Source organism: Schistocerca piceifrons, chromosome X (assembly GCF_021461385.2).
Source record: "Schistocerca piceifrons isolate TAMUIC-IGC-003096 chromosome X, iqSchPice1.1, whole genome shotgun sequence".
Lineage (NCBI taxonomy): Eukaryota > Metazoa > Arthropoda > Insecta > Orthoptera > Acrididae > Schistocerca > Schistocerca piceifrons.
The window spans coordinates 170,934,573-170,956,087 of NC_060149.1; positions in this window are offsets into that span (position 1 = coordinate 170,934,573).

Genomic DNA, 21,515 nt, shown 5'->3' on the forward strand with positions numbered 1-21,515 from the left:
ACAAATCGTCTCCCAGCATCAGATGGGAGCAAGTGTTGAGAGTGGTTGGCACGTAAGTGTCCGGCGGGTAGTGGCTGATAGATGGGTGCAGGCGCACATGTTTGAAATGAGTGAGCATGCGACTTATGAAATCCGGGAAGGGGGGGAAATCTTTGGGTACCTTGGCTGAATGAGTTCCCCTGGTCGGGCGAGGTTCTCCCTGAAAGCAAATTCTGCGATAGTTCCCTGTAAGTTGGGCTTGAAAGTTGAGCGGAGGCCAAGGAGCACACATGGAAGGGCTATGGACCAGAGGCAGTCGTGGCACCTGAGGGCCATTTTCAGAGTGCAGTGCCACTGTTCTACCAACCCGTTGCTTTGTGGGTGGTAGGCTGTGGTATGAATTTTCTTTATGCCACAGATGTTACATAAAATGGTGAACAGGGAAGCCTCAAACTGCCAACCCTGGTCGATGGTGATGGTGGTCAGCCAACTGAACCTAGCAATCCCTGAGTAGATGAAACTCTTGGCCACAGTCTCGGCTGTGATGTTAGGTAAAGGAACTGCCTCTACCCAGTGGGACATGTGGTCGATTGTGGATAGAATGTATGGAAGAGGACCGATAAGATCGATATGTACATGGCGAAATCGTCCTGGGGAAATGTCAAACCTGCCCAATGATGGGGTGGTGTGGCAGCCGATTTTGTTGTGTTGTTGACAGGGGATGCAGCTGCATGCCCAGGTCTGACAGTCCTGTTTTATATTTTTCCAAATGAAACGCTCAGAGACGATCTGTGTAGTGGCGTGGACACCAGGGCGAATGAGGTTATGCAGCGCACTGAAGGCCTGCCGGCGGAGGGGGGGGGGGGGGGGTGGCAGAAGCAATGGGCATAAGGTACCAGTAGAAGAATTGCACCACACCTCATCCACAACACTGGGGAATTTAGCTTTGGTAAACACAAGGGATGTTTGAGGGTCCGCGAAGAGAGCTTGAGATTCCTCGTTGGAGGGTTGCAGGGAGGCCAGGTTGGATAAGTCTATGATGTTACAATGAAATGAATACCCTTAGCTGCATACAGGCATTGATATAAGTCAATGGGGACAGTTGAAAATGTGTGCCCCGACCGGGACTTGAACCCGGGATCTCCGGCTTACATGGCAGACGCTGTATCCATTGAGCCACCGAGAACACAGAGGATAGTGCGACTGCAGGGACGTATCTCTGGCACACCTCCCTGAGACCCAAATTCTCAACTTATTGTCCTGCACTATATTTATAGTGCTCCTGCCCATTATACTCATTATTCACAGCTTTACTGCCGATTGCTGTAAGAATTCGGGCACTGTTTGTATATCTGCACAGAAGAAGATGGTCAAATGGCCGGTGATCCTTATATATGTGCAGATGGCATCTGTTCTTTTGGACATGTTTATTAACATACAGAGCGGCTGCTTGTGCGGTGTGCGTGGTTGTATTGTGTGCACGACTGTCATTAGAAGCACTGTTTGAAACACAAGGCACTGAAGATGGCAAGCGCATCGAGGGTGCGGAGTCTACCGGACGTGAATTGTCACATGCAATTAATGTGTTTGGACTAACCTGATGAGTGTCCAAGCTGGTGTTGTCCGGAGAAGCTCAATTAGGTGGCAGAACTGTGGACTGCAGTTTTAGCAGCGAGTTATGAGCCGCGACAAGCTCACTGTAGGTGTGTGCAATGCGTTGTTTCAGCTCATCATTGTCCCAGTGGATTTGTGCTGCCAAGTCGTATTCTGACAGTAGATTAGTTACACAGGTCACAGTGTCACCCACAAGGGGAGCAGAGTGGAGAACATAAGTGTGGGAGCTCAGTATATGAGTGTTAGTGGGATGGTGTAGCACTGAGCCCTGAACTACTTTCAGAGAGAGTTTGTAATGGGACAAAAAATCCATACTGAGAATTGGATCATCCATGTTGGCAATGTAGAATGTCCACGGAAAACACAGAGAATGAGATAGGTGCACCGTAACTTTGCCAGAGTCTGAGGTTTGTAATGTTGATGTGTTGACAGCTCGTAGAAGTTACCCCGTTGGTGAAAATACAGGGGGAGCCATTGAAGTAGGTACGATAGACACGTCAGCACCAGTGTCTTCTAGGAAAGTGAGCCACGACAAAATGCCAGTCACGTACAAATGCTTGCTCAGCAGGGTGGACGAGTGGACGGAGTGCAACATTTGAGGACGCCTATGAGCAGCAGTATGGATGAGCCAGATGTGGTGGTGGTGGTGACTGCGGCAGCGGAGGAGGCTTGTCCTCGTCAATTTGTTCTGGCATGGATACCGGCACGTATGGTGCGTGGGGGATCCTGGAGTGCTTGAACAGTGGAGAGAGCAAGCGGATGGTGCCAGGCGATATAAAAGGTAGTGTGCTTACTGGAACATTCAGTGGCATTTATTGTCACTACATGTCATGTGAATTCACTTTGCATTGTGTTACCAGCAAAGTACTTTGGGCATTCAGTTAGCAGTATGGTCTGAGTGGAGGCACTTTTTTGCAGTATATACAATCTGTATTACTTGTTTTCTTGGCTGTAGGTGTTTCACTTTGTAATAGGGTTTTAGTTTGAATGTGAGCAAACTTTTTTACTCAGCCAAAGAAGCCTTGAAGTTATATTAAGACAGTGATTTTGAGATCAGTAGTGAAAGTGAATTCGGCAGTGAATCAGCACCATGGCCAAGTGCTTTGGCAAAACAATCACCTTCTGCAGACCATTCAGTGGCTTTACTGGCATCTTTAGGTACATCGGTGTTTTCTGGCCTTTCAGTAGTACCAGACTCAGGAATATCTGATGACTCATCAGAAGATGAGGAGAACAATAAGAAAGGAACCACACCTTTGCACAGAAAACACCATGAAAACATTAGTTTTTGTCCACAGATTCTTGACTGCAATATGTAGTTCATACAAGAAGTTTTTTATCTTTTTTTCTCTGTTTGTAAGTGAAGATATTGTAGATCATATTTGTAATAAAACAAATAGATATTTTACTCAATTTTCTGAACATCTGACAGACAGGACAAAGAAAGAGTGCACAGATGTGACACGAAATGAATTCTTTATTTTTGTAGCTATGTCTCAAACTATGACAGGAGTAAAAAATTGTCTTTATTGGAGTACTGGTTAAAACATCCACTTTTGAAAACTCCAATTTTTCCACTACTTCTTTTGTGAGATAGGTATTTGTCTACACTACAATTTTTACACTTCAATGATAATACAGTGAATAAAACAAACTAATTTTTCAAACATTGTCATATTTTGTATCACTTTCATATTGTTTTCAAAAAGCATTTACAGCTGTTTGAAAACTTTTGCATCAATGAATAACTCCTTTTGTTCCATGGGAGACTAAAAAGAAGACAGTGTATTCCAGCAAAGTGAAATTGTTTCAAAATAAAAATTATTTTGATTTCTGATGTTCAAGCAAATTATATTTTGGACTTCACTATTTATTGCGGAAGTGACACAGATGTCACAAAACACAATCTCAGGGTCTCTGGAGATGCCATCGTAACTCAAATTGAGCAACATTTACAGAAGGGGCATACGTAGTTTCATGATAATTGGTACACAATCCCAGCACATTTCTGTTGGTTATATGAGTGGGCAACTAATGCATATGGTACAGTATGTTGGCAATGAAATGGTGAAACTTGACGCTGTTGATGGAGATGATTGTGTCACAGGCATAATTTTAGATCTTACTAAGGCTTTTGATACCATTGAACCCAACATTCTACTAAATAAGCTAGAAACATTAGGAATGGTGAGATGAAGGGATGTCTAGATGCTGTCTACTTTTCATTCAGCAGACATACAAGAGACATCTACGAAGGATTACACATATAGCAGAAGTTCCGAAGCTCAAACCAACAGTAGGCCTACATGTCCACAGTGAAAGGACCCTGATACCAAGTAAGCCTAATCGTAAAAATGGTGCAGATTTAAGAAAGACTAAACCGCTCATAATTTTCTATCAGAACATTGGCCTAAGAGGACTTAAAAATTCATTAGACCAGTTACTAATAAACATAAATGATACTGAAAGAAAAAAGCAACCAGATATACTATGCTTCACTGAACATCATGTCACTTGTGGTATTCAGATGTTGTGCTTAGACAGATTCAGTTTAGCATCTCAATATTGCAGATCCAACATGGAGAGGGGCGGAACAGTGATTTATGTTAGAAATAATGTAGTATTTAGAACTCTTGATGTAAGCAAATTTTGTATTGAGCAGCACTTTGAAGTGTGTGGTATAGAACTGGCAACAAATAGTGTATCAGTAGTCATATTATCAATTAGAGAGCACCTGCAGGGAATCTTGGAATCTTTCTCAAACAGACTGAAGCAATGTTATCAAAATTGCACAGAAAAAACCTTTCAGTCATAAGACTAGGCGACTTTAATGTAAATTTCCTGAATGAAAGTTATGACAGAATGGAGCTGGAGCAACTAATGAGCTGTTACAATCTAATGCAAGTAGTTGAATTTCCCACTAGGGTAACTGACCACTCCAGTACTCTAATTGATAATGTGTTTGTTGATAAGTCTAGGCACAGTAGCTTGACAGTCAGTCAAGTCCTAAATGGGCTGTCAGACCATGATGCTATACTTCTGACAATCTCCCATTTAAATCTTAATAGAAAACCAAAAGCTATCTGGAAAAATGTGAGACAAATAAATAAAGAAACAATGGAGACATACAGGCAGAAGCTACAGTTAGTAGACTGGTCTGAAGTATTCAACTCAGCAGATGTCAACACAAAATTAAATGTATTTATTAATTTAACATCAAATCTTTTTGAGGAGGTGTTTCCAAATAAAAGAGTCAGAGAAAATCAATGTAACCCTACATTTAAGCCATGGATTACCCAGGGCATCAAAATTTCATGTAAAACAAAAAGAGAATTGTATGCCTCAGCCAGACAGTCTAACAATACCGCAGTGATGGGGCAATATAAAGTGTACTCTAAGATATTAAGGAAGGTTATCCAGAAATCTAAAAGTATGGATCTAAAAAAGGAAATTGACAAATCAAATAACAAAATGAAAACCATATGGAAATATGTTAAAAGCGAGACGGGGAAAAGCCTATCTGCCAAAGAAGTGATTAGCTTAAGAACTGGGAGCCTTTCAGTGGATGCTCCTGAAATGGTGGCTAATATCTTTAACAATCATTTCCTAACAGTCACCAACCAAATGGGATGCCAGGGCTCTGTAAAGAAAGCTACAGAATACTTGCATAACACCTTAACTAACAAAATAGATGAGATGCGTCTTCGAAAAACTACAGTGATAGAATTAGAAAAAATAATTATGTCTTTAAAATGTAAAAATTCTGCTGGAGTTGACAACATTTCCAGCAAGTTACTGAAATACTGTTGTAAAGAAATAAGCACAGTCCTCTGCCATATTAGTAATACGACATTGGAAGAAGTTGTTTTTCCTGACAGGCTAAAATATGGGCTTATACGACCAATTTATAAAAAGGGAGAAAAGACTGACGCTACAAACTATCGACCAATTTAATTACTCACAGTTTTCTCCAAGGTACTAGAGAAATTGATGCATAGCAGAATGGTTGAGCGTCTTAATAAATATAACATCCTCAGCAGTAGCCAGTCTGGCTTTCGGAAATGGGTATCATCCGTGGATGCAATACATGCCTTTGTTGACAATGTTATGGAAGCGATAAATAATAATATGATGATGCTTGGAATATTTTGTGACCTGTCAAAAGCTTTTGACAGTATAAGTCACCATATTCTCTTGAGTAAAGCCAAGACCCTAGGAATGGGTGGAACCATAGGCATGTGGCTTGAATCCTATCTGTGTGGTAGAAAGCAGAACGTAATCGTGGAAGGACTGCATGGTGGCCCGGTATCTTCAGAATGAGGGTCCATTACTGCAGGAGTACCTCAAGGCTCAGTATTGGGCCCACTGCTCTTTCTAATATTTATAAATGGCTTACCACTATGTACAGAATATGGGAAAATACTCATGTTTGCTGATGACACCACTTTATCAGTTAATAATCTCTCAGGGAATGTGTCAAATGAGGCTGCAAATAAAGCTTTTGCAGATTTGACAAACTGGTTTGAAACCAATGGCTTTACAGTCAACCTAAAAAAGACAAATTACATTCATTTCTCTTCTAACACAAATATTACTAATGAAATGAACCTAAAAATGGGTGAGCACGAGATTTTGAAGGTTGAGTCCTCCAAATTCTTGGGTCTGCATATAGATAGCAAAATGAAGTGGCACCACCATATTCAAGATCTGTGCAAAAGGCTAAGCTCAGCAACGTTTGCCTTAAGAATAATTTCAGACACTAGGGAAATGATCACAATAAAAACTGTATATTTTGGCTATTTTCACCAACTTATGGCCTATGGTATAATATTTTGGGGAAATCAACCAATAGCAAAAAAAGTGTTCCATGCACAGAAGCGAGCAATAAGAATTATTTGTGGAGTACATCCTAGGCACTAACGCAGGGATCTGTTTAGAGCTCTACAAATCCTTACAACACCTGCCAAATATATTTTTTCCCTGATGTGCTTTGTTTCAAAAAATAGCAACTTATTCAAAATCCATAGCTTATACCACAGTTATAACGCCCGAAGGAAACTGGATATCCATTATGAGCTAAAAACGAAAAGTTTGGTCCAGAAGGGGGTTTTATACAGTGGCACCAAGATTTTTAATGCCCTCCCACCGCATATTAAAGAACTGGTTGGAAACATGCCAAAGTTTAAAGAAAATCTGAAGCATTTCCTTTGAGATGAATCTTGTTACAGTATTGATGAATTTCTTAGCAAAAATGCATAGAATCTCTTGTTTGTGCTTAAACCTTACTGTGTGACCTCTACAATTGATCAACCATTCTCTTTAAGTATAGTGTAACTTAATACAATACCGAAATTTATATATGTCTGTATATGACGCCTGTATAACTTAAGAACAATACCCAAATTTATGTATGACTGTATATTCTTTCAGATGTCCTGTATCATAACTAATATGTAAGGCTATATGCTAATCATCACAGTTTCTTTAATCTAATGATAAGATCAATGTATCTGTGCACAAAACAATAATCTGTAAAAACCTTGACTCATTCTATATCCAGGGATATGTTCCCATGTGGATCTATGGAACACGAAATAAATAAAAAATAATAAATAAATAAATAAATAAAACACAACAGGTGGAAAACTTATAAACCTTCTTCTGTAGATGATTATAAGAAGTCAACGGGAACCATATCAGAGCAATACGATCATGAAAACCATGGAAAGTATCAGGACACACACCATATGGTACTGAAAACTTTTCTTCCACCTAATAGCCATGACATTGTTCAACACATTTTGCCTGAACAAACTGTCATCTGCCCTAAGTTGCCGTACATGAATTTCCAGCAGGGCTTGATTCAGGAAACACTAGAAAAATACAAGGTCAGCAAAAGGAATCCAAATGGGGGTGGTAGCAAAACTGACATCCTACAAAAGCAGACAGCTAGACTTCATCTTCCTGGTCAACTGCCAAAGTATGCAACATGTGTTGTTTGTAAGAAAAAAATACAACAAACAAAAGCAGACAAGAGTTTTCTGTAAGGCCCGCAGGCAGACGCTATGTGAATTTCCCTGTTTGACTGTGTATGGAAAAGTGAAAAATATATTCCCTGGTGCTGATACATAAGTGAATGTCATGTGTCTAAATATTATGCACGTATTTTTGTATGAAACCCAAGCATAAGCAGCAGAACCTGTATTTATTTCTGTGTTCTCAAATCATATGTAATTATGTGAACAATGTGTGTAAAATTATTGCACAAACTGAGTTTGTTTCTACCATGCTGATTCATGACTAGTGTAAATAATGTACCTATTTTTGTTTAAAATGGAAACAAAAAGAAAATAAAGTTCATTTCTGCAAGTGGCGAGATTTCTTATGCAGCATTTTGTACAATGTGAAAAATGTGTTACCTGACGCTGATAATGAAGCATGTGTATTATGTAATGCAATTGTTGAGGGTTTTCAAATAGAAAGCATGAAAGTAAGCACAACAGTTGTGTTTATTTCCACAATGTGATTGGTTTCACAACAGATCTTTCTACTGTGCCAATGTGGACTGAAAAGAAAATAAAACTTTGCATGCCATTATAAATGACTGATAAGGATGGTGAACATAAAATGTAATATAAGTATAAAATTTCATCAGCATAAAATACCAAACAACTAGCAAGCAGTTAATATTTCAGTGATTGTGGTGGTCATAACTGGCAAAAACAAATTGGGCTGTATGGAGCTGCAAACTGGTCATTCAGGAGGACCAAGTGGCCAGCTGTGCATCCCGTGCCCATCGTTAAAGGATTAAAATATGGCAGTAAACTATGATTAAGATGTTGATACTGTTAATAAATTCCTGCACAAAAATAATGAGAGTAGTATTAATAAACTAGACAAAGAAAAAATAAAATTGTTCACTATGCCAGACTATACAATGGTCTCACAAAAGATCATGAACATTTTTAAACCGCATGGTCTCAAAATACCATTGCAGACAAATAATCTTGTGTGATATAACTTAAAGCATGACTGCTTGTCCTGTGATGTGAAGTACATTGGACAGGCAGGAAGAACATTTTTGATCATATACAAGTAACATAAAGATGCATGTAGACTAACTGTAAGTAACTACTACAAGTCAACTGTTGCAAACCATGTGTACAAAACAGGCCATCCCATTAAGGAAATAGAAGATGACCTAGAAATACTACATATATGAAAGAAAGGATAAAAAGAATTAGAGATTGACATTCATGGAAAAAAACCATGACATTGTTCTTAAGATGCATGTGCAACACAACAAAGCAAGACTTCTTTATGGGTTCATAGATTTATTTTAAAGAAAATGCACTGTTTGCATAGTTACAAATTTTCAGTACTCCCTTGATGAAATAACTAGAGGCTGATGAGTGAAGATGATAAAATGCTAGCAGCATCTTTGGAAATGAGGAAAAGTAGGTGAACAATAGAATACCATTATGATTAAGTCAACAGCTGTGTGTATACGGTAATACCATATACATGTCAGTACACAACAGTTACCACATACCAAGAGAAGTGTCACTTGACACTTTTGGAGACTGCAGCAAAACAGCAGGACATGATCTGGTGCATGGCATGGTGTCAAATGGGATGACTACTAGAAGTCAAAGTCAATGATTTTAATGTAAGATGGGGATTCACAGTCCAGTGTGGTTTTATTTCATGAATGCTGCAAATGTATTGGTATAATTTTTAGTGTTTTAACTGCATGAGCTGAATATGACAGCTTTATGATGAAAGCATTGTCTCTTGAAATACATAGTTGAGTTGTGTGTAGGACATAAAATGACTGAATGCTATCAGTTATTACAGTTAATGAATCTGTTGGTAGCTGTCTACAATGCTGGGACTGCAGTTTGGTAAGTGGACTGGGATGAGGGGTTTTGTCGGGTTGGGGGGGGGGGGCATATAAAGAGTAAAGAGAATGAGGCAGGACACGGGGTTGAGGAGGGTTAGCTGTGGTTTGGAGAAAGACAGTAGGTGTATGGAATAGGAATGAGTGAGGGAGAGGCAGTGGGTGTATCTTCTAGGAATGCAGCACACAGGCACCACAGCCAATGACAATAACATGGAGGGATGGATTGCGAGACCTGAAATTTAACAAAAGGGCAATATTAACATGGAATCTTGTAATGTGGTTGAGTAAATCACAGTTTACCTAAAACTAAGTTTGTGTTAGAGGGATATTGGAGAGTGTATGTGTACAATGAGGAAAACATGAAATATAGTTACATATGATAGAATTAAATAATAAGCACAACAATGATATAATAAGTAAAATCTCTTTGTTTAAAGTAATTGAAAAAAGTAATGCTTGACACCACCAAACACAATTTGTGAGGCTCTCATGTGCACACAGAATTAAAGGAAAAGTCTGCAGCTCGTGGTCGTGCGGTAGCATTCTCGCTTCCCACGCCCGGGTTCCCGGGTTCAATTCCCAGTGGAGTCAGGGATTTTCTCTGCCTCGTGATGACTGGGTGTTGTGTGATGTCCTTAGATTAGTTAGGTTTAAGTAGTTCTAAGTTCTAGGGGACTGATGACCATAGATGTTAAGTCCCATAGTGCTCAGAGCCATTTAAACCATTTTTAATTAAAGGAAAAAGGCACAAAAGATGCCCATTGGTAATAATTTGTGATTTATTGATTCTAATACATCTTCTGTCAAGACAAATATAGTATTTACAGTTGACAATCTGTTTATAAATTCAAACTGTTTGATAGTGTGACTGTCTTCTTATACCAAGTGTTCATAAATACTGTAGTATATAGCATTCTTGAAAGTGTCTGAAAATATTTTCAACAATGATTTGGACTGCTAATTATTTATCATGGTTTTATCTCCTTTATTGTGAAATGGCTTGATGACTTCACATTAAAGTCTGTCAAGGAAGTACCACTATAAAAAAAGTTCATTGCATAAGTAATTTAATATAGAACAAAGCTTATCTGAGTAATGTTTAATTATTTTACTATTGAGTTCATTGTAACCATATGAACATTTATTTTTAAGAGAATCTGTATCATAAATATCTCTTTTGGAGGTGTTACGTGTAATATAGTTTTACCGAACTTGTTCTGGAAAGCTTTTCTTGCGAATTATAGGCTATCCACTAAGGGAGTGTTCAAATCTATATCATCTACCTCTGACAGAAAACGAGTTATTAAAAAGTGTCTGATCTGGTAATTATTTACCCTGAAAGATTTTCCTCATTTCATTTTTCATGGCTTCATTTATACTACAGATTTTGTCTTGTTGCTAGAGGAGCTTACTTTTTCTTGAAGATGTATGGATACTGATGCCCTGATGACTTTACTTGAAAATCTTTAGTGGGTGATTGCAGATGCTGCAACGACAAATATCAAATATCTTGTGAAAACTTGTTTACAGAATTCTGAGACCTGGTTTCAGACCATATATATGTATATTCTCCATGCTTATATGTATAACTTCCATGGAAACCATCACCAAAATTTAGGTGAAGACATCACACAATGAGACTTGTAAGCACTCTTTTTCCATTTGGTCCATACAGAAAAGGAATTGAAAGATGGTATGGCTGCTCTGCCAGTTTTATCACTCCACTACTGGTGTGGGTAGTGTGCATTCTATTATTAGCTTTGCTTGCTTCAGTGTCATAGGTGTTGGTCATACGCCAGCACTCTGAAGCTCAAGCACTTGCTAAAGAACTGACTCTTGGCTCACTATAATGTAATAGGCAGGTTAGAAAAATAATTTATAAATGAATAAACTGAAAAGATAAATCCTGTGGTATTAATAATGTTGTTGAAACAGAATATTATGCATTAATTCCAATCGCAAGTGGTGAACTTCCACAGTTACAGAGCAACAGACAGAGAACAAATACATGAAAATTTTTTCTTAAAAGCCCATTAATCAAGAAATTATAAAGCAAAAATTCAAAGTCCACTAGCTCAGTATCTCACTATTACTCATGACGCAAGAATGAAGTTCATTATCCAAAATAATCACTGCAAGAACCAGCAAACAAGTCCATTACATGTGAGTCTCAACAAAGTTAATTAAAGAATGTGATTATGAGTTAAGTATCATACTAAGCTATCTGTGTAACCAGTCATCTATCAGTGGAATATTTCCTGAGTGGTTGACATATGCTGAAGTTAAGCCATTGTTTAAGAAGGGAGATAAAGAAGCAGTGTCAAATTTCTGTCCAATTTCACTTTTGCCAGCATTCTCAAAAATTTTAGAAAAGGTAATGTACAATGGGCTTTGTAACCATCTTATCACAAATAGCATACTGTCAAACTTGCAGTTCGGATTTCTAAAGGGTTCTGATATTGAGAAGGCTATCTACACTTATAGTGAAAATGTACTTAATTCATTAGACAAAAAAATTGCAGGCAGTTGGTATATTTTGTGATCTGTCAAAGGCATTTGACTGTGTAAATCACAATATCCTTTTAAGTAAATTAGAATATTATGGTGTAACAGGGAATGCTGCAAAATTGTTCAAATCTTATATCTCAGACAGGAAACAAAGGGTGTTATTAGGAAAGAGACATGTATTAAGCTATCAGGCATCATCCAACTTGGAACTAATTACATGTGGGGTTCCATCTTAGGTCCCTTACTTTTTCCTGTGTATATCAATAATCTTTCATCAGTAACATTACCAGAGGCCCAGTTTGTTTTGTTTGCTGATGAAACAGACATTGCAATAAATAACAAATCAAGTGTAGTCTTAGAAAGATCAGCTAATAAAATATTTGTGGACATTAATCACTGGTTCCTAGCCAATTCTTTGTCACTAAACATTGAGAAAACATATTACATGCAGTTCAGAACTTGTAAGGAGTGTCCCATGAGTATATGCCTAGCATATGATGTATTGTATGTATTATATGTTAACCGGGGGCCTAGAAACGCCAGAGAAGCTCCATCCCTGCCGCATCAGCAGTGGTCCACAACCCCACAATGACTACCACAGTCCACCTCACCCCTTCTCTGCCCCACACCGAACCACTCTTTCATGGTTGTAGTGTAGCTGAGGAAGAATAAGGGGAATCAGCCCACATTCACCAAGGCAGATGGAAAACTGCCTAAAAGCCATCCACAGACTGGCTGGCTCACCGGACCTCAACACAAGTCCACCGGGCAGATTACTGTCAGGAACCAGGTGCTCCTTCCCAGTCCGGAAAGCTGTGCGTTAGACTGCACAGCTAACCAGGTGGGCTTAGCATACGATAGCAAGCAGATAGAAGAAGTGGACAGTGTTAAATTCTTGGGATTACAGCTTGATAATAAATTCCACTGGGAGGAGCACACCACAGAACTGCTGAATTGTGTAAACAAATATCTATTTGCGATGCAAATTCTGTCAGACATAGGGGTTATAAAAATGAAAAAGCTGGCAACTATGCTTACTTTAACTCCATAATGTCATATGGGATTATTTTTTGGGGTAATTCATCAAGCCAAGCTAAAGTTTTCTGGGCACAAAAACATGCAATAAGAGCTGTATGTGGTGTGAACTCAAGAATATCCTGCAGAGGCTTGTTTAGGGAACTAGAGATACTAACTACTGCTTCTCAATATATCTATTCCTTAATGAAATTTGCCATTAAAAATATTCACTTTTTCAAACCAACAGCTCAGTTCATGGAATCAACACTAGAAATAAGAATAATCTTCACAAGGGTTTAAAGTCACTTACTCTTGTACAAAAATGTGTGAATTATTAAGGAACACACATTTTCAATAACTTGCCAGCAGCCATAAAAAGCTTAACAACCAATGAAATTCAGTTTAAGAGAAGCCTAAAGGATTTATTGGTGGCCAACTCCTTCTGCTCCATTGATGAATTTCTCAGTAGAACCAACTGATTTTTGTGTGTGTGTGTGTGTGTGTGTGTGTGTGTGTGTGTGTGTGTGGACAATCTAACTTTGCACCATTTCAGTGCAGTAATGTGTTCATAGTAAATAAGTGTTGTAGTACTTCTATTACATGTTTATTACTGTATAAATAAAAAAAATTCTTAATTTTAAATTCAGTGCATTAATGTGATCTTAGTAAATGAGTGTTGTAAAATAGTCCTTTCGTATGGTGGTTTTAGGAAAAAAAAAGGATGATCATTCCACTTGGAACCTGTGGAAGGTACATTAGCTTATTTGTTTTAGTTGTAAATATCTGCTGTCATGTATATTTGTTTTCCACATGTTCTACATCCTGGAGAACCTCCTCACTACAGATAAATTGGAATGAAAGTAAATCGAATCAAAATAGTTAAAATTCTTAGCTACTTCACTCATATGTGCACTCAAACTCAATCATTGAAAACCACAATAAAATATTGAGCCCATCCACTGGTACAACACCATTTGCAAAAGACAAAAATCTCAACACCGACAGGTTGCTGGGTGTGGGGGGGGGGGGGGGGGGGGGGGGCGCGAAGGTGCTTACCCTACCTTTTGTGCCATTGCACATTACTCAGTCCATGTATTGAAACAATGAACATCATTCAAAACTAAAACTATTTGCACAAAATACAGGTTTTTTGGAAATTTCCATTACAAACATCTAGGATTTGTAGAGGGGACTGAGTACACAATATTTTGAATAGGAACCAATGTCTGGAAATGTACCATTTCCATTCTATGCCAGTTTCAGTTCAGATGTTTAACTCATTCGCTTCCACTTGATGAACTGAACAGGACATGATGCAGTAAAATTACTACATAACAATTTGAAAGAAAACATAATGAAACACCTCTATAAAAGTTAAGCACATTTGTTTGCATTAACATTTAAACATGACATGTTTACAATATTCCAAAATAAAAAAGAACGCAGCATAATGTACACACAGCACAGTACTGATGCATTACAACATCACCTTAATGTGTGTCTCAGAACATGATTTGTAAGTACCATGTCTGTAACAATGTTGGTGGTTGCCACATTGAGCCACTGTTGTAATGCACCAGTACTGTTCTCTACATACAGTATGCTGGGGTCTTTTTTGTTTTGGAGAGATATAAACATGTAATGCTTAAGTGTTAATACAAACAAATGTGCTTAAGTGATAAATTTATGGTTTGCTATGTTTCTGTTCTAACTGTTAGCTAATTGTACTGCATCATGACTAATTCAATTCCTCAAGCACAAGTGTATGAGTTAAACATCTGAACTGAAACAGTTGTAGAATAGGAATAGCACATTTCTGGAAATGGTTTCTTATTCAAAATATTATGTATTCACTCCCCTCTACAACTCCTAGAAGTTTGTGATGGGATTTTCAATACATCCATTATACATATTATTAGAAAAATCCCATAATTGTTACAATTATTTTATGACCTCTCATTACAAAAACTACACAGTATTACACAAGTTATAAACAAGATTTCTGTACATGACTACATCCTGTTTTATGATATTAAATAGTTACATTAATATTACTAAATACATTATTTGTTTTTGTTTTGTCCAATAAATCAGTTTAGTACATTGTTTGTACATATGGTATAGGGCAAGTCAGGGGTAATATAACTGATTTATAATTACATTAGTTATTAAGTGAGACAATGTAATCAACAGAATCAAAGTATTTGATAACATAAAATGGTGTATTATATTCTATCTAAATGTAAGACAAGTCAGAGGAATACAATTAATTTATAATTACAGTAGTTATTAAGTGAGACTACATGATCAACACCAACAATATAAATAACAATAATGGAAAATGACATAATACATATGTGGTTATCTCAGTCATTGTTGTCAATGGTTAGATAAATGAACTTACAAAATGGTTTAATGAATGAATATTATTTATTAGTCAAATATTACCCACATGAAAAACACATGTGAACAATGACATGGAATAACACAGACTGAAATCAAAGAACATAGTAACATAGTAAGTTTTGGCAGCACAGGTGATGTTTGGTGGTTGGTAGATGCTGAGACCCCCTCTTCCCCCACTCCTCTGGTCATATGCCTTATGGCCATCAAGTACACTAAACAGCCCGCATGCTGTTGCAAAGCTACATGAAGTCCTGAATATTGAGAATCAGATAATTGTCTATTATAGTGTGAGCATTCAGAGCTCTATAGTCTCCACATGATTGGTATGAAATTTATTTTTTGAGAACAATGTGGATGAAGGGCAGATGATAGTAATGTTAAGAAGTTCTTGAACGATTGCTTTCACATGACATAATTTCCTCAGAGTGAAGTGATGGGCCTTATGGTGCATTGGGGGTTCCTCTGTTGTGTTAATCTTGTGGCAATGTCATTCATAATCATAGCTACTATAGCATCGCGCACATGGACTGGAGGAAAACTGCTGTTGAGTTGCAGGGGAGGGATGCACTGTGATGACATACTGGGGGGTGTAATGACACTAATCTTAGTGTTCTGTCATTGTTGCAGTTGCTGAGCTGCCACAGGTGGCATTGCAGTTGCTGCTGGCATGATGTGTGCACATGTCAGCTGTGTGATGGTGGGGTGGCGGAACATGTGATGAGCATATGACAGTTTCTGTGGTGCAGCATTGATTAATCTTCAGAGCTTGATGTTGTGAGTGTTGAGAGTGGCACTAGCAGAGCTCTCAACCATAGGCTCATCCGAGGAGGAGGCAAATCAAGCCATCAATGTAGAGCACTCTGAGAGAGTGTGAAGCAGTGGGTCCTGTGAACTTGCAGTGGCAGAGCCAATGTGACCAAATGAGTCTGGTATATGTGAGCCAATTGATAGATGCTGTTTGAACATCTGGAGATATGCCAAAGAGTCTCAGAAACTCCATATCAGGCACCAGTTCATTAATATTGGTGACATGAAATGTTCACATAAATTTCAGGTCCAGCAATTTGGGGCATATGGTTATATACAATAATTCCAATATGATATACTCCTCTTTTGCATAAGTCTGTATGTACTGTGTTTACATGTAGGTTAAGCTTCTGCCTAGCTTCATATGAATGTAGATCATACTTATATTTGAAAATAACTTCTATTTTTAAGATGCTACCTATTGTAAAGATCAGTATTTAAAAAAAGCAGGGTATAGGCAGTATTTTCAGACTTTTAAAAAAGAGTCTGCAGGAGTCCCAGCACTTAGCTTGTTTTATCATTCTGTTAACCTTTTTTGTATATTTTAAACATTTTTTAATTGTGAAATTATCCCATAAGGCTAGCTTGAAAAATGCATCCTTTTGCCATCTAGATACATATTCTTTCACATAAGTCTTTAACTCTTAATTATTCACAGTTCCATAATGATTTAATATAAATTTTATTGATGGCAGTTTACATAAATAATCACTTAAAGTATATCTAGTAGCAAAGTGTAGGCAGCCATTACACAGGATGATTAGGTGAGGAACTAAGTAACTCATGCTGTTTCACACTAGGTGTAGCTTGGAACAATTTACAGGTGTGAAATACTGTCATATCTATATTTTATAAAATTGCCTGTAACTTTTGATGCACATAGAGGATTTGAAATGTAGCCTGTTGTGGTGTTTTCTGACATTTTCAGCTTTCAGATACTTCATGTGTTTATAATACCACCCCTCCATTAGCTCTTTTTGTAAATTAAAATTTAAGTCCTATTGCAGTCTATGTAGTACACTGTTAATGCAATAGTTGTAGTAAAGTTCTAAATGGCAGAAATTATATAGTGATGAACCTTGCCGTTGGTGGCTTGGGTGCCTCAGCGATACAGATAGCTGTACCATAGATGCAACCACAACGGAGGGGTATCTGTTGAGAGGCCAAACAAACGTGTGGTTCCTGAAGAGGGACAGCAGCCTTTTCAGTAGTTACAAGGGCAACAGTCTGGATGATTGACTGATCTGGCCTTGTAACAATAACCAAAACGGCCTTGCTGTGCTGGTACTGCGAATGGCTGAAAGCAAGGGGAAACTACAGCCGTAATTTTTCCCGAGGGCATGCAGCTTTACTGTATAATTAAATGATGATGGCGTCCTCTTGGGTAAAATACTCCGGAAGTAAAATAGTCCCCCATTCGGATCTCCGGGCGGGGACTACTCAGGAGGATGTCGTTATCAGGAGAAAGAAAACTAGCGTTCTACGGATCGGAGCGTGGAATGTCAGATCCCTTAATCGGGCAGGTAGGTTAGAAAATTTAAAAAGGGAAATGGATAGGTTGAAGTTAGATATAGTGGGAATTAGTGAAGTTTGGTGGCAGGAGGAACAAGACTTCTGGTCAGGTGACTACAGGGTTATAAACACAAAATCAAATAGGGGTAATGCAGGAGTAGGTTTAATAATGAATAGGAAAATAGGAATGCGGGTAAGCTACTACAAACAGCATAGTGAACGCATTATTGTGGCCAAGATAGATACGAAGCCCACACCTACTACAGTAGTACAAGTTTATATGCCAACTAGCTGTGCAGATGACGAAGAAATTGAAGAAATGTACAATGAAATAAAAGAAATTATTCAGATAGTGAGGGGAGACGAAAATTTAATAGTTATGGGTGACTGGAATTCGAGTGTAGGAAAAGGGAGAGAAGGAAACATAGTCGGTGAATATGGATTGGGGCTAAGAAATGAAAGAGGAAGCCGCCTGGTAGAATTTTGCACAGAGCACAACATAATCATAGCTAACACTTGGTTTAAGAATCATGAAAGAAGGTTGTATACATGGAAGAACCCTGGAGATACTAAAAGGTATCAGATAGATTATATAATGGTAAGACAGAGATTTAGGAACCAGGTTTTAAATTGTAAGACATTTCCAGGGTCAGATGTGGACTCTGACCACAATCTATTGGTTATGACCTGTAGATTAAAACTGAAGAAACTGCAAAAAGGTGGGAATTTAAGGAGATGGGACCTGGATAAACTGAAAGTACCAGAGGTTGTACAGAGTTTCAGGGAGAGCATAAGGGAACAATTGACAGGAATGGGGGAAAGAAATACAGTAGAAGAAGAATGGATAGCTTTGAGGGATGAAGTAGTGAAGGCAGCAGAGGATCAAGTAGGTAAAAAGACGAGGGCTAGTAGAAATCCTTGGGTAACAGAAGAAATATTGAATTTAATTGATGAAAGGAGAAAATATAAAAATGCAGTAAATGAAGCAGGCAAAAAGGAATACAAAGTCTCAAAAATGAGATCGACAGGAAGTGCAAAATGGCTAAGCAGGGACGGCTAGAGGACAAATGTAAGGATGTAGAGGCTTATCTCACTAGGGGTAAGATAGATACTGCCTACAGGAAAATTAAAGAGACCTTTGGAGATAAGAGAACGACTTGTATGAATATCAAGAGCTCAGATGGAGACCCAGTTCTAAGCAAAGAAGGGAAAGCAGAAAGGTGGAAGGAGTATATAGAGGGTCTACACAAGGGCAATGTGCTTGAGGACAATATTATGGAAATGGAAGAGGATGTAGATGAAGATGAAATGGGAGATACGATACTGCGTGAAGAGTTTGACAGAGCACTGAAAGACCTGAGTCGAAACAAGGCCCCCGGAGTAGACAACATTCCATTGGAACTACTGACGGCCTTGGGAGAGCCAGTCCTGACAAAACTCTACCATCTGGTGAGCAAGATGTATGAAACAGGCGAAATACCCTCAGACTTCAAGAAGAACATAATAATTCCAATCCCAAAGAAAGCAGGTGTTGACAGATGTGAAAATTACCGAACTATCAGTTTAATAAGTCACAGCTGCAAAATACTAACACGAATTCTTTACAGATGAATGGAAAAACTAGTAGAAGCCAACCTCGGGGAAGATCAGTTTGGATTCCGTGGAAACACTGGAACACGTGAGGCAATACTGACCTTACGACTTATCTTAGAAGAAAGATTAAGGAAAGGCATTCCTACGTTTCTAGCATTTGTAGACTTAGAGGAAGCTTTTGACAATGTTGACTGGAATACTCTCTTTCAAATTCTAGAGGTGGCAGGGGTAAAATACAGGGAGCAAAAGGCTATTTACAATTTGTACAGAAACCAGATGGCAGTTATAAGAGTCGAGGGACATGAAAGGGAAGCAGTGGTTGGGAAGGGAGTAAGACAGGGTTGTAGCCTCTCCCCGATGTTATTCAATCTGTATATTGAGCAAGCAGTAAAGGAAACTAAAGAAAAATTCAGAGTAGGTATTAAAATCCATGGAGAAGAAATAAAACCTTTGAGGTTTGCCGATGACATTGTAATTTTGTCAGAGACAGCAAAGGACTTGGAAGAGCAGTTGAATGGAATGGACAGTGTCTTGAAAGGAGGATATAAGATGAACATCAACAAAAGCAAAACGAGGATAATGGAATGTAGTCGAATTAAGTCGGGTGATGCTGAGGGAATTAGATTAGGAAATGAGACACTTAAAGTAGTAAAGGAGTTTTGCTATTTGGGGAGCAAAATAACTGATGATGGTCGAAGTAGAGAGGATATAAAATGTAGACTGGCAATGGCAAGGAAAGCGTTTCTGAAGAAGAGAAATTTGTTAACATCGAGTATAGATTTAAGTGTCAGGAAGTCATTTCTGAAAGTATTTGTATGGAGTGTAGCCATGTATGGAAGTGAAACATGGACGATAAATAGTTTGGACAAGAAGAGAATAGAAGCATTCGAAATGTGGTGCTACAGAAGAATGCTGAAGATTAGATGGGTAGATCACATAACTAATGAGGAAGTATTGAATAGGATTGGGAGAAGAGAAGTTTGTGGCACAACTTGACCAGAAGACGGGATCGGTTGGTAGGACATGTTCTGAGGCATCAAGGGATCACCAATTTAGTATTGGAGGGCAGTGTGGAGGGTAAAAATCGTAGAGGGACACCAAGAGATGGATACACTAAGCAGATTCAGAAGGATGTAGATTGCAGTAGGCACTGGGAGATGAAGAAGCTTGCACAGGATAGAGTAGCATGGAGAGCTGCATCAAACCAGTCTCAGGACTGAAGACCACAACAACAACATCAACAACAACATTACTTAACTTGAAGTTGGCATCAGCATCAAGAAACACTTTATTTCTACTTTATGCAATTCCAGAAAATGCGTAGTTTCTCATTGTTCTACAAGCTTCATAGCAAAGAGTATTGTGAAGTGAAGACCTGAACTGCAGAACTAAAAGTGACCAATTGCACATCTTTGGTGCCAATGTCACAATATACATTAATTATATATTATTCTAGAAGCATGCAGAACATTTTATGAATCAAATTAATGGTACAATACTTTCTACTTTTAAGATAGATCAAAATGAAGCTATATTTTTTGGCAAATGAAAACATTTTAGAAATGCTCTGGAGATACAAGACATTTGTGTGAGCATGAGAGTAAAGTAGACATTTTTTTAAAAAAAAAAAAGGTCACAAGCTTTAGATAATGTAAGTCGGTAAAGTGATCAAATGTAAGTGGCATCTCTTGTGAATGACATTATTTTGACTTTTATAAACCATATATAAAACAAGATTATATTTTATACTTTTTAGTGACAGTTATAGGAAAGCTTATTTTCATAACATAACCCAGAAGCATGTAAAACTTATTGATTCATAATGGACTAACTTTAAACAACATAGAGCTTCACTAGAGTGCTAATATACTGTTTAATGAAGGAAAAATATGATTGAGGTACTTCATATCTGAAAAGAAGTACAATTATATCTGAAAATCGTGGTATTGCAAGTTTACATTATCTGAAAAGTTACTTGAAAATTTTCGTTTATTGTATGTTGATTTCACTTTAATTGTTTTAATACCAATGCTTTCCTGCCTTTTGGAAGGCAGACAAGGTCCTGATGATCAGGAAGCTGGGAAAGACCCATTTCACCAACAACATTAATGATCCATCAGGCTACTGATCTCACTCAGCAAGATTGTTGAGGAGGTGGTTCTAAAACAACTCACTC